Genomic DNA, 12,493 nt, shown 5'->3' with positions numbered 1-12,493 from the left:
AAGGGCTGTTAATAAATGAGCTTAAAGAAAGCATCCCTTTTTCTCATTATATTTTCGTAATAGTCTATGCTATGCTTTGTCTGTATATAACCTGCCTACACAGGTTTACTTGGCTGTTGTGTTTTATGACATGGTGCTTTTGAGCCAAGTCTACCGACTCTCACCTGACTGATAAAACACCTCAATCCGCATATAGTGGACCGCGTTTTCTTGCGCTTCCTGTTGCTATACTCTGAAATACTTAGACTCAAATTTATTTTTCACAAGAAGCTGTATTTTGGTAATATGTATTAATAAGGAATATTTGTTACTGAGACACTGAACATGGATCATGGTTACATGGTATATTTCCACTATAAAATGTAATCTCCAAATGCCATAGTAAGGTTGGCCAAAGCAAGTTTAAGAAGTGAAAAAGAAAAAACACTCATAGAAATCTCAGAACTGTTAAGACCATAAATCATAAGTAGATTTTCTTTCTAATCCCAGCAGTATACCCTAAAGGATAAAGATTTATAGTCCTTATAATTTTATTTTAGGTACTATAATTGCTAGTTCTATTCTTAGCTATATAAGTGTATCATTTTTCACTCTTACAAAACTATTTGCTTCAGTATCTTCTAGCCAGTGAATTCCATGTGTGTTAAGGTGGCTCACGCTTGTAATCCCAGCACTTTGGGAGGCCGAGGTGGGCAGATCATGAGGTCAGGAGATCGAGACCACGGTGAAACCCCGTCTCTACTAAAAATACAAAAAAAAAAAAAAAATTAGCCGGGCGTGGTGGCAGGCACTCCAGCCTGGGCAACAGAGCCAGACTCCGTCTCAAAAAAAAAAAAAAAAGATTTAACACATCAGAAATTTTTAAAGTTGGTTGCTTTTGTTGACTTTTAAAGTTTTTTTTTCATTGTGGTCATTTAATATACATTTTGTTTATAGTTTCTTATTAAAAATGTTTGTTGTATATATTTGAAATGTATAACATGGTGTTTTTACACACATATATACATAATGAAATGAGTGAAATGATGACTACAAACAAATTTACATATCCATCACCTTCCATAGTTACCGTGGGTGTGTGAGTGAATTGAGAATACCTAAAATCCACTCTCTTAACACATTTTTAGTATACAATATAATATTATTAACTGTATCCTCATGTTGTACATTGTATCTCTAAACGTATCATACATAACTGCAAATTTGTACTCTTTAACCTACTTCTTCCCTTTTCCTCCCCCTCCCTGCTCCTGGTAACCACTGTTTTACTGTTTCTATTTATTCAACTATTTTTTTTAAAGATTCCGCGTATAAGTGAAATCATACAGTCTTTTTCTTTCTGTGTCTGGCTTACTTCCTTAGCATAAGGTCCTCTAGGTTCATCCATGTTGTTACACATGACCGTATCTCTCCTTTTAAAGGCCAAATAATATTCCATTGTAGATATATACCACAATTTTTAAAAAAAATCTATTCATCTGTTGATGGATACTTAAATTATTTCCGTATCTTGGCTATTATAAATAATGCTGAAAAGAACAAAGGAGCACAGATATCTCTATGAGGTGCTAATTTCATTTCCTTTGGGCATATACCCAACAGAGGAATTGCTGGGTCGTATGGTACTTCTAGTTTCAATTTATTGAAGAACCCCCACATTGTTTTCCATAATAGCTGTCCCAATATACATTCCCACCAGCAATATATAAGGGTTTCCTTTCCTCCACACCCTCTCTCCAACACTTGTTATCTCTCAGCTTGTGTGAGGTGATACCTCATTGTGGTTTTGATTTGCATTTCCCAGATGATTAATGATGTTGAACACTTTTTAACATTTCTATTGGCCATATGCATATCCTCTTTGGCAAATTTTGATTCAGGTCCATTGCCCATTTGTAAATTTGGCTATTTGGCTTTTATTAGCTATTGAGTTGTGCGAGTTTCATATATTGTTTGGATATTAACGCTTATTAGATACATGGTTTTTAAATATTTTCTCCCATTCTATAGGTTGCATTTTCATTTTATTGACTGTTTCTTTTACTGGGAAGCTTTTTAGTTTGGTGTAGTGACACTTGTTTAATTTTGCTCTTGTTGCCTGAACTTTTGGTGTGATATCAAAAAAATCATCAAAGTCAGTATCAAGGAAGTTTTCTTCTAGGAAGAGCATGGATTGTTTCTTATGTATTTATTTTTCATTAACATTTTTCTTTTTCTCATTACAAATCTGAAGTTGTCTTTGGCACTGTAATAAACTTGGCTAAGAATTTTAAAAGAATGTACATGATTACATTCAAAAAATTGCCTTGTCTCCTGGGAAGATGACATGTAAATATATTTGGCATAACTGGCATGGCATCTCCTCACAGAAACACAAGGCAGCTTCTCAAATGGTTCTCAAATTAAAAAGTTCTGCCCACCCCATATACGCTGTTTTCCATTACCTTTTCCAATAAAGGGGGCAGGGGATTCCTCTCCCTAAGTACCTATAGATAGCTTCCTACAAATTGGGGCAAAGCTTTACGTCTAATGCTTTGGTCTTCAAACATCAGTATCAGAATTACCCAGAGAGCTTGTTAAAGGACCAAGTGCTGGACTCATTCGCAAAATTTCTGATCCAGTAAGTCTGGGGTGGGGCAAGATAATTTGCATTTCTAACAAGGCCCAGGGGATGCTATTGCTGCCGCTGCTCTGGAACAGCACTATGAGAACCAGTGCCCTCATGCATGAGAGTAGGGGTATTTATTTACTTGCTTGTTCTTGATCAAAAAATTTTATGTATATAACTGAGTAATATATGCTTAAGTTCCTGATAAGTTGCTTTTATTTTCTTGCTGGGAATGTGGATTTTTAAAAATGAAGATGTTAAAAACAATAAAGACCAATGGATGGATTTTTTACTTTGCACATGAATTTTGTTATTCTTTTTCCATTTTGTACTCATTGCAATGGTCATTGTCTCTCTTTTCTTAGAGGCTACCCTTGTGGAATTACTGTTATATGCCATTAACATGTCTTTTACAGATGAAGAAACTGAGGCACAGAGAGATTTAGTAGCATGCTCAAGTCATACAGCTAGTAAGTGGCAGATACGGGATTTGAACCAAGTCAGTCTGACTTTACAGCTTGTCCTTAAACAATGTGCTTTATTACCTTCCAATCTTCGGATGGCATAGCAGTTATTTAAATAACTTTTGAAATAGCCAGAAATGCACTTTCAGCTGTTGAAATAGTCAGTTTTGAAAATTATTTTTGAGACTAATTATTACACATGGTGCAAAAACTTTTGTAGTTGCAGTCAGTTGCAAAAAGAATAAAGTATGACATTTCTTGTAAGATCTGACCCCTAACAACTTTTCAGATTTTTTGCACCCTGCCTTCAGTTGACATTAGTCTATTCATTAGCCCCTAAAATGACTGTGCATTTTGTTACTTCAGAATCCTTGCTTATGTTGTATTTTTAACCTAGTTTAAAACCTTTCTGTTCTGCTCCCCTAGGTGAGAATTGTTTCTTTATTCTAGACTCTCAATGTGCTTTTTACCACTCACGTCTTTCTACTTTGAACCAGAAAGTCCTTGTCACAAGTTAGTTTATTCCTTTAGAATCTAAGCTCCCTGGGAGCAAAGTTGGACCTCACTCATTTCCATCCCTTTTCCTGTACCTCCTACTCCTGGTGGTGCCTTGCTCAGAACTGAGTAAATGGAACCTCAAATATTACTGAATAATTATAGACAATTTTAAAAATTGGCTTTTTTTATTGCCTGTGGTCACTCAGCTATTTGGTTTTGGCCTGGGACTCTCAAAACCAGGTGCTTCCTGTAAATTCCTGTCAGATCTAATGTTTTTCTACAAAATTATTTTGGTAACACTAGTGCTCTGTGACTCTCTGTTTTGTGTTACCACCTATCTTACTAGAATGAATTATTTCCCATTTTCTTCTCTGTATTTGTGTCTATTTCTCTGGTCTGTGGCTAATGTGTGGGGTAACTCTTTCTCACCTACTCTAACACCAGTCAAGCTCTGAATCGCTTACATTTCAGCACGCTTTTCATAAAATTGCCTCTGCTCCAATCTCAGTTTTTGAACATGTCCAAAGCATTATGATTTTTCCACACCCTTGGTTTTGATGAGGTCATGTGCTATACATTTGTCCATATCTCCTAAAAGTTCAAATTTCTCTGTCTTCTAGCTCCCTTTTTTTTATTTAGTGGTTTCATAACTGGACATCCTAATATGATTTTTCCAGTCCAGCTAAGATCCAGCGCTTAGAGGCATTGCAAAATCAATGTCTACTAAGAAGTTCAAAATATTGTCACTTCTCTTATTGGTTGTCTTTGAACAGAAAAAGAAATATGAAAAAATATTGTGAACAAAGGCACCCATTTTCAACATAAGTATTTGCCAAGATAGGCTTGGACCTAAGAAATGTTGTGGTTTTTTTTTTTTTTTCATATTCTTTCTCAGTGAGTTGATTCTTCTCTTCTATTTTTTCCCACTCTACACAAGTCTTTTTATGAGTCTTAAAAGAAAATTGCTAATGTCTTAATTCTCTTGCCCGGATTTCTTTTCAGATTAGTTTTTCTTGATTTCCTTACACTTATTTTTAATCATTTTCTCTATTTTCATCTGTGAGTAGCAGATGTGTGTAGGCCCAGTTATGCTAACTAAAAATTAGGTACCAAAATATAATTATTCACCCATGTTGGTATACTTGATTTAGGAAAATATATGGATGATTATTTGAAAGGTTTATGAGTCAATGATTATCTGCATTTAAACTTTAAAATTTTATACTAAAAATAGAAATATGATTTCAATATATAGGACCTTTATATAGTTGGAATTGTAATATCAGTTGAGAAAAGAATAATGGAAAGAAACTAAAGCATTATAAAATAAGTTTAAAAAATCAGGATTCTTTAGCCACTTAGCCAATAAACAGATGTTGAATTCATATTAGCCATAATCACTAAGGGGGGATATTAAAAATATTGAGCCCTGAAAGGAATCTACTTTCCCAGAGCTCACAATTATATTACGTTTATTTACTACTTGTATCACATAGGTGTGAAAAAAGGTATTATAGAGGATATTAATGGATTTTATATAGGATAGTAAAGAGATATCAAGTTCAGGGAGTTTTTTATTATAAATTATAAAACATTAGCATAGGGTATACGTTTGCCTTAAAGGTGTCTGATTGTTTGGCTGCAGCTCTCTTAGGGATCCATAGAGCGGTCTGAAAAAACTTAGACATTATTTAGTCCAACTTCATCACTTTACAGCTTAGGAAACTGAAATCCAGAGAGTTAGATGACTTATCCAACATTGGTGGCATGTAACAGCCAAGAGTGTAAAACTGGGATCTTTTTTTTTTTCACCTTTCCATTTACCTATTTATCTCTTTAACAAATACTTGAATAGACCTGGGAGTACAAAACATCGGGACAAAATAAATAAACCATCATTTGCTCTCAAAGTGCTTCTTGTACAACAAACTATAATTGATGGAATGACATAATGGCATAGATAATAAAAGAGTAGTCATGTTGGTGTGTGTGGGATTCCCACATCAGTGTTGCCACATAGCCTCCTCTTCAACTTAGGAGAATTTCAACAGATTTTTAAAAATCTTGTCAACAACATTTTAGACAAGCAGAGAAAGATTTTCACTTTACACTTGTGCTAAAAGTGTGGGCAAAATCAAGTTTTACTTGAAATGTCTTGTTTCATTTAACATTTTGGGTTAGATAAAAAACAATGTATTTATTTATTTATTTATTTATTTATCTATTTTTTATTTTTCTTTTGAGATGGGGTCTTGCTCTGTCACCCACGCTGGAGTGCAATGGCGGGATCTGGGCTCACTGCAACCTCTGCCTCCTGGGTTCAAGCGATTCTCCTGTCTCAACCTCCTGGGTAGCTGGGATTATAGCCGCGCCACCATGCCTGGTTAATTTTTGTATTTTTAGTAGAGACAGGGTTTCGCCATGTTGGCCAGGCTGGTCTGGAACTCCTGACCTGAGGTGATCCACCCACCTTGGCCTCCCAAAGTGCTGGAATTACATCTGTGAGCCACTGGGCCAGCTAATGTATTTATTTTTATTAAAAGTTGCAGGTACAGTGTTTGACGAAAATAATACAAAGCTACATTTTATTATACTTTTTAAACATTGTTTTTCTTTTAAAGAAAGTTTGAAATTTGAGGTAGTACTAATTTTGCTGCTTCAATTTAGTGTAATTTAAGTCACTTTAGGAAGGCGTATTTGTTGTTTTTATCAATTATTCATGAAAAGAAAGTTCCAATTCTGACAATCAATTTTTATTAAAGGAAGATATGAAGTTATTGTTTAACATACATTGACAACTGAATTACATGGAGTGAAAATAAAGTAGTGTGTAGCTTTATTAATGAATTCAGACACTCAGCGTTGACTCCAAGTCTCTTTAAAATTAGGTTGAATTTAAATATAGTAAAAGCCCAGTTTCAAACTTGGTTTATTTTTATAATGCTAAGTTTCTCATATTAAAATTTTGATGATTACATAGTCTCCATTTTATTAAAACTTATCTTTATTGTTATCTTTCAAAAACATAAATAGCAATAAGGACACATGAACACTTTTTTTTTTCTAATGAGACTACACAGAATTGTTATGCATAAAGCAGACTTCAAAACAGGTCAGGCATATCTAATTTGTAAAATAGAGTGTACATAGTTCAATACATAATGTGTATACTATAATTACAGGGATGTGTTCAGTGTGCCCAAAAAATTTTGGTAATACAACTAGACTATCCTTCCATCCTCCAGTACCTTAAAGGTAGAACACAACGTATGTTTTTAAGATAAATATTATTTCTGAAATACTCCAGAACCCTAAAATTTTGCTGGTAGTTCTATCTGTGTTCTGGATGCCCAAAATGTCTTTATGCTTGAATTATTAAAAATGAAAATCTTGGCTGGATGTCATAGCTCATGCCTGTAATCCATGCATTTTGAGAGACCAGTATAGGATGATTGCTTGAGCCCAGGAGTTTGAGACTAGCCTGGACAACCTAGTGAGACTGCATCTCTACAGATTTTTTTTTTTTAAATTAGCTGGGTGTGGTGGCTCACAGAGGTGGTAGACTGCTACTCGGAGGCTGAGGTGGGAAGATCACTTGAGCCTGAGTGATCAAAGCTGCAAAAATATGGAAATCTTTATTTTTGCAGAATTTACAGAAGTCCTAATCTAGACAAAGGCACTTTTTATAATGGTTAAAGGTTGCTGCTGCTGTTTAAAGTTAGTAAATTGGCTAATAATCTAGGAATATACAAAAATGCACTAGAATACAATTTTTAAATAATTTGTAAGCAAATACTACTAAAAGCTCTCAAGATTTACAAATTTTGAAATTTTACCACCATATTTAAAATATTGTAGTTGATTATTCCTGCTGCTGATGGAGTTTCTATCACTAAACTTGCATTTATGTTTGAGGTAGCAAAAAACTGTTCCTTTTGGCTTTCCAAACAACCAGCAGAAGTTAGTGTGTAATTTCCAGTCAAGTTGTTACTACTTGCTTTTTTGTTTTGTTTTGTTTTTAATTGTTGCACAATCAGCCAGGACACCATTCTTGACTCAATTATAATAACATATTCTAAGAAGTAATAAACAGAAACTCTATTTCTCTTACATGTATCAATGACATACAAAATATTTCCTCATAAATCTAAATTTAGCCCTCTGGAAAGAATCTAAATAAACTATAAGGGAGGTGATAAACTCTTGGCAATTGTGTGGTATGCAGTAGAAATAGTACAGTCTATATTACTCAGCAGTCTTTTTATCTGCAACTGATAGAAATTTAAATTCAAGTTAACTAAACCAACAACAAGAAAAAGAGAATTCATTGACTAACATCACAGAAAATTCAAGGGTTCCATCCTGCTTCAGGGCTTGCTAAATTCAGACTCAAATGAAGTCATCTTTCTCTTTTTATTCCCTAGCTCTAGTTTGTTTTGTGTTGGCTATCTTCCACGAGTAAGCTGTCTATTTGAGGTGGCCTCCAGAAACTCTAGGCTTACTGCTAACTATTCCAGTGAAAAACGGTTTCTCTTCTGAATAATCCCAACAAAATCCCAACACTAAATATCACTGGATGACTTGGATCACACACACACCCTTGAACCAATTGCTGTGACCAAGGAGGTAGGATATGCTCGCTATGCAGGGCAAAGTCACATGCCTACTCCTAGATGAGAGAGCTATGGTCAGCTCCATTTAAACAACCTAGACTGAAAGTGGAGAAGACTTGATCACTGAAAGGAAAACCAGATGAAGTTACCCAAAGAAAGATGTTTAATAGGAAAAAAAAAAATTTTAAGTCTACCTTACTTTCAAATTCAGGTGATTTTAGTTTACTTAATGATAGGTGACTTCTGCTGACTCATTTTCTTCTCCATATGTGATATTGATTTGGGTGTCAAATGACTAGCCTTAAGAATGGAGGTTTGACGGGGCACGGTGGCTCATGCCTGTAATCCCGGTAGTTTGGGAGGCCGAGATGGGTTGATCACTTGAAGTCAGGAGTTTGAGACCAGCCTGGCCAACATGGTGAAATCCCTGTCTCTACTAAAAATACAAAAAATTAGCTGGGTGTGGTGGCAGGTGCCTGTAATCCCAGCTACTCGGGAGGTTGAGGCAGGAGAATCGCTTGAACCCAGGAGGCGGAGGTTGCAGTGAGCCGAGATCTTGCCATTGCACTCCAGCCTGGGCAACAAGTAAAACTCCATCTCAAAAAAAAAAAAAAAAAAAAAAAAGAATGTAGGTTCATCTTGATTTTTATGGTTTCAGAATAAAGGGCACATACAGTCTCTGGAAACAAGTTTATAAGAAATTGTCTTTGTAGTCTCAGGTTGATATAAAGGAAACAAAGATTTTAAGTAGTTCACTGTTTTAAGGCATACATGAAGTCTTAGTATTCTAGTATTTATATGACATGCTTTTTGTATTTTATCATTGGATGTAAGTATAATATTTTAAAAACCCACTAATTCCTGATTTTTCCCCTTATTTATAAACTGGTTTTCTCTTCCAGCATGAAGGTCACCATTGCAGTTCCAGGCAAATAAATAGGAGATAGTAGATGTCTTCTTGGTAAGAAGAGGGTTATAATGTAATGGGAAGCCTGCCTCCATTTTCAAGAGGTTTGTGCAGAGAACTGGCAAAGCAAAGGTAAGAGAGGGAGCTGTAGCACCAGACTGCAGAGATCTAGTCAGCTGAAAGAAGCCATTGGATCCTTACTAAGCTGAGAGGGGATAGACAAGGGGTTTATTAACATCAGACACTAACAGCAGGTGCAGAGCTGTGAGTCAGCCAGCATGCAGAGTATGATTGTACTGGTAGTTTTTACTGGTAGTTTATAGTTGTGTCTGTATTCATAAGTACTTGCATTGTACTTACTGATTTCTGTGTTTTTACTTTCAATATCAATTAAATGACATTCAGTGCATATCCAAGGACTAGCATGAGGCCAGCATTCCTCCCTCTTTCCCAATGCCATCGAGTGATTTACACTTCTCTCCCACACATTCAAATGCCATCTTAAAGAGAAATAGAGAAAGGAGAATGAAATGTTTTTGCAGAATTATTATAGGATTAACCCATGTAATCTCTTCAGATAGTTGGATTGTACTAATATTTGAAAACCAAATTCAGTATTTCAACCCTACTTCCTAGTGTGTGGCTGGGTAGGGTCATAAAGATTAGATCAGTTATAGAGAAATAAAGAAGTCATGTGATACGCACATCCAAGTTGTGGTATGTGTAAATCCTGATACACAAACGAATGAATTAGCTTTAAATGTGAATTTATACTATTGGCCACTAGCAAGGGGCCACTTAATTTACTCATAGACATTTAGCTGGGATCTCTGTGTGTGATATTAGTGCCATAAAAGGATGAACTTGAACCTCATAAGGCTGCCTTTTTGTCCAGGTAGATTTAGCAGATTATAATTTTTTTTTTTTTTGAGATGGAGTCTTGCTGCGTCACCCAGGCTAGAGTACAGTGGCACGATCTTAGCTCACTGCAAGCTCCACCTCCCAGGTTCACGCCATTCTCCTGCCTCAGCCTCCTGAGTAGCTGGGACTACAGGTGTCTGCCACCATGTCTGGTTAAATTTTTTGTATTTTTAGTAGAGATGGGGTTTCACTGTCTTAGCCAGGATGGTCTTGATCTCCTGACCTCATGATCTGCCCACCTCGGCCTCCCAAAGTGCTGGGATTACAGGTGTGAGACACTGCACCCAGCCCTAGTAAAGATTATAATTTTTTTTTTTTTTTTTTTTTTTTTTAGAAAACTGCCTGTATTCTATTAGTAGTTGGAAAAATTAACTGGTACAGAAAAAAAGTTTAGTCAGCTGGAGAGAAGAGAGACTGAGTGCCACCCATGAGAACTGGTGGCTCCTCTGGGAGGGAACCTGGATACAGTGAGGAGAAAAGAGCACTGTGAATTAGAGCCAGACGCTGAAGTCCAGGTGAGACAGGTTATGCCACCTTCCAAAGTGTCTAATTGCCTCAGGCGTGAAACCAATTCCTATTTACCTAGCCCAGCTCCAGATAGGGGTACTGAGATACATGGGGCCGAAAAGGGGTAATATGGCCATATTTTATCAGAAAAAGTGACAAAACGGGAATTTAAAAAATGAATTTTCCATCTGACTTTATTTCCAAATACACTTTCTTTTTTAAAAAACCAATACACTTTCTTTGGGGATGACAAATATCAGTATTAGGAAATCCAATTATACAAAAAATACTATATCTAGTCTGGGGTAGATATATTTATTTTTGGTAACATACATTAAGTGGCACTAATTACACAGTAACTATAAGGTAACTAACGTGAAACCACAGAACTGTAACTCTGCCACAACTGCATGAACGTGGGCTTTTCTGGTTGAGCCCATTTTCAAAAAACTGCCCACCCCAGAGCTATGCCAACAAAATCTGTTCAGGAGTAAAGCCCTGAAGCGGTGACTCACCAGAGTACCTTGCAGCTGACAGATAATAGGCAGGACATGTTAGTTATAAAGTAGTTACAGCCTAATTCACAAAAGTTACCAACTGTTTCTCTTTCTAGAAAGAAGCAAGAAGTTAAGAAATTCCTTGAATTAGCGCCTGGTGTGTCAGGTGGGAGTGCAGAGGAGGGATGTTAGAGCAGTGTCAAAAGGACCCTGGTGGGCCAGACGGGTTGGACATCATTAATAATCATAGTTGGCTTCTAAATACTGGTAGCAAGATGACTTCTGATTTGTAATCTTAGGTAAATTATAGATAAATGAAAAAGGCCAGTAATCATACACTAAGATTAATAAACAGCACTTCAAAATTAACCGTATAAGGGCTGTGCTTGCAGCAAGGTTTCACAAGACAAGGCACCTAGATTTTTTCTTCCCACGTCTAGCTTGCAGAGCAGCTCTCGTAGCCATTTCAAAAACCTCTCTCACTCCATCTTTGGTCTTTGCTGAACACTCCATGTACCCAAAAGCGCCAATCCTGTTTGCCATATCTCTGCCTTCTTCAGGTTTCACCTGCTCCTGCTTCATCTTGGCTATGGCTAGCTCCCGCCTTGTGTGCTCATCATTCCGAAGATCCTTCTTACTCCCAACCAGGATGATGGGCACGTTGGGACAGAAATACTTGACTTCCGGGGTCCACTTTTTTGGGATGTTTTCTAAACTATCAGGGCTGTCGATGGAAAAACACATCAGTATAACATCGGGATCTGGGTAGGAGAAGGGCCTCAGGTGATCATAATCTTCCTGCCCACCTGTGTCCCACAAAGCCCACTCTACCTGCTTTCCATCCACCTCGATATCTGCCACATAGTCCTCCAACACTGTGGGCACATACACCTCTGGGAACTGGTCCTTGCTGAAGCCTATGAGCAAGCATGTCTTTCCACAGGCTCCATCACCAACAGTCACCAGTTTCTTCCAGATGGCAGCCATTGCTCAGGCAACGAATCCGAGTCCAGCCTCTTCGCGCCGGGGACGCCGGTCGGCGAGTCGCAAGCTCGGAGATGAAGGCGGGTAGCTGAAGACCAGACCGTGGACTAACCAGAGAACCGACGGAGCACCCACCGCGGGCGGCGGGAGGGGAGCTCGAGAGAGCGAGGGTGGGCGGCGGCGGGCGATTATAATTTTTTAAAACTAGCTTACCTTGTAATGGAAATAGTAGCAGAGGCTAAAGAAGAAAGTAGAAAAAAAAGTTTTAATAAATATAGCATGTATAGGATGAATATTCTACTTATACCAGATACATAGATGATTGAAAATAGGATCATAAATAGGGCAAAACACTGAAATATATACTTATGTATAAAGAAACAAATATGGATAGAAAATTTACAAAAGAAGAAAAAAGAAATTTGGAAAATATTCACTTTAGTTTTAATAAAGATAAATCACACAAATGATTTATATAAATATAAAAAGACCCC

General features: G+C 36.8%; 1 pseudogene across 1 annotated transcript; it reads right to left on the bottom strand.

Annotated features, from left to right (window-relative positions):
• Positions 1-10,317: 10,317 nt before the first annotated feature.
• On the bottom strand, positions 10,318-12,178 carry LOC100600848 (annotated as a pseudogene). Its single transcript, XR_004029309.1, has one exon. The product of XR_004029309.1 is annotated as a transforming protein RhoA pseudogene (transcript).
• Between the last annotated feature and the right edge of the window lie 315 nt (positions 12,179-12,493).

This window comes from Nomascus leucogenys, chromosome 3, assembly GCF_006542625.1.
Source record: "Nomascus leucogenys isolate Asia chromosome 3, Asia_NLE_v1, whole genome shotgun sequence".
In the NCBI taxonomy this organism is placed as follows: domain Eukaryota; kingdom Metazoa; phylum Chordata; class Mammalia; order Primates; family Hylobatidae; genus Nomascus; species Nomascus leucogenys.
Note: the sequence above shows the minus strand (reverse complement) of the source record. Positions and strands in the feature narration are given on the sequence as shown.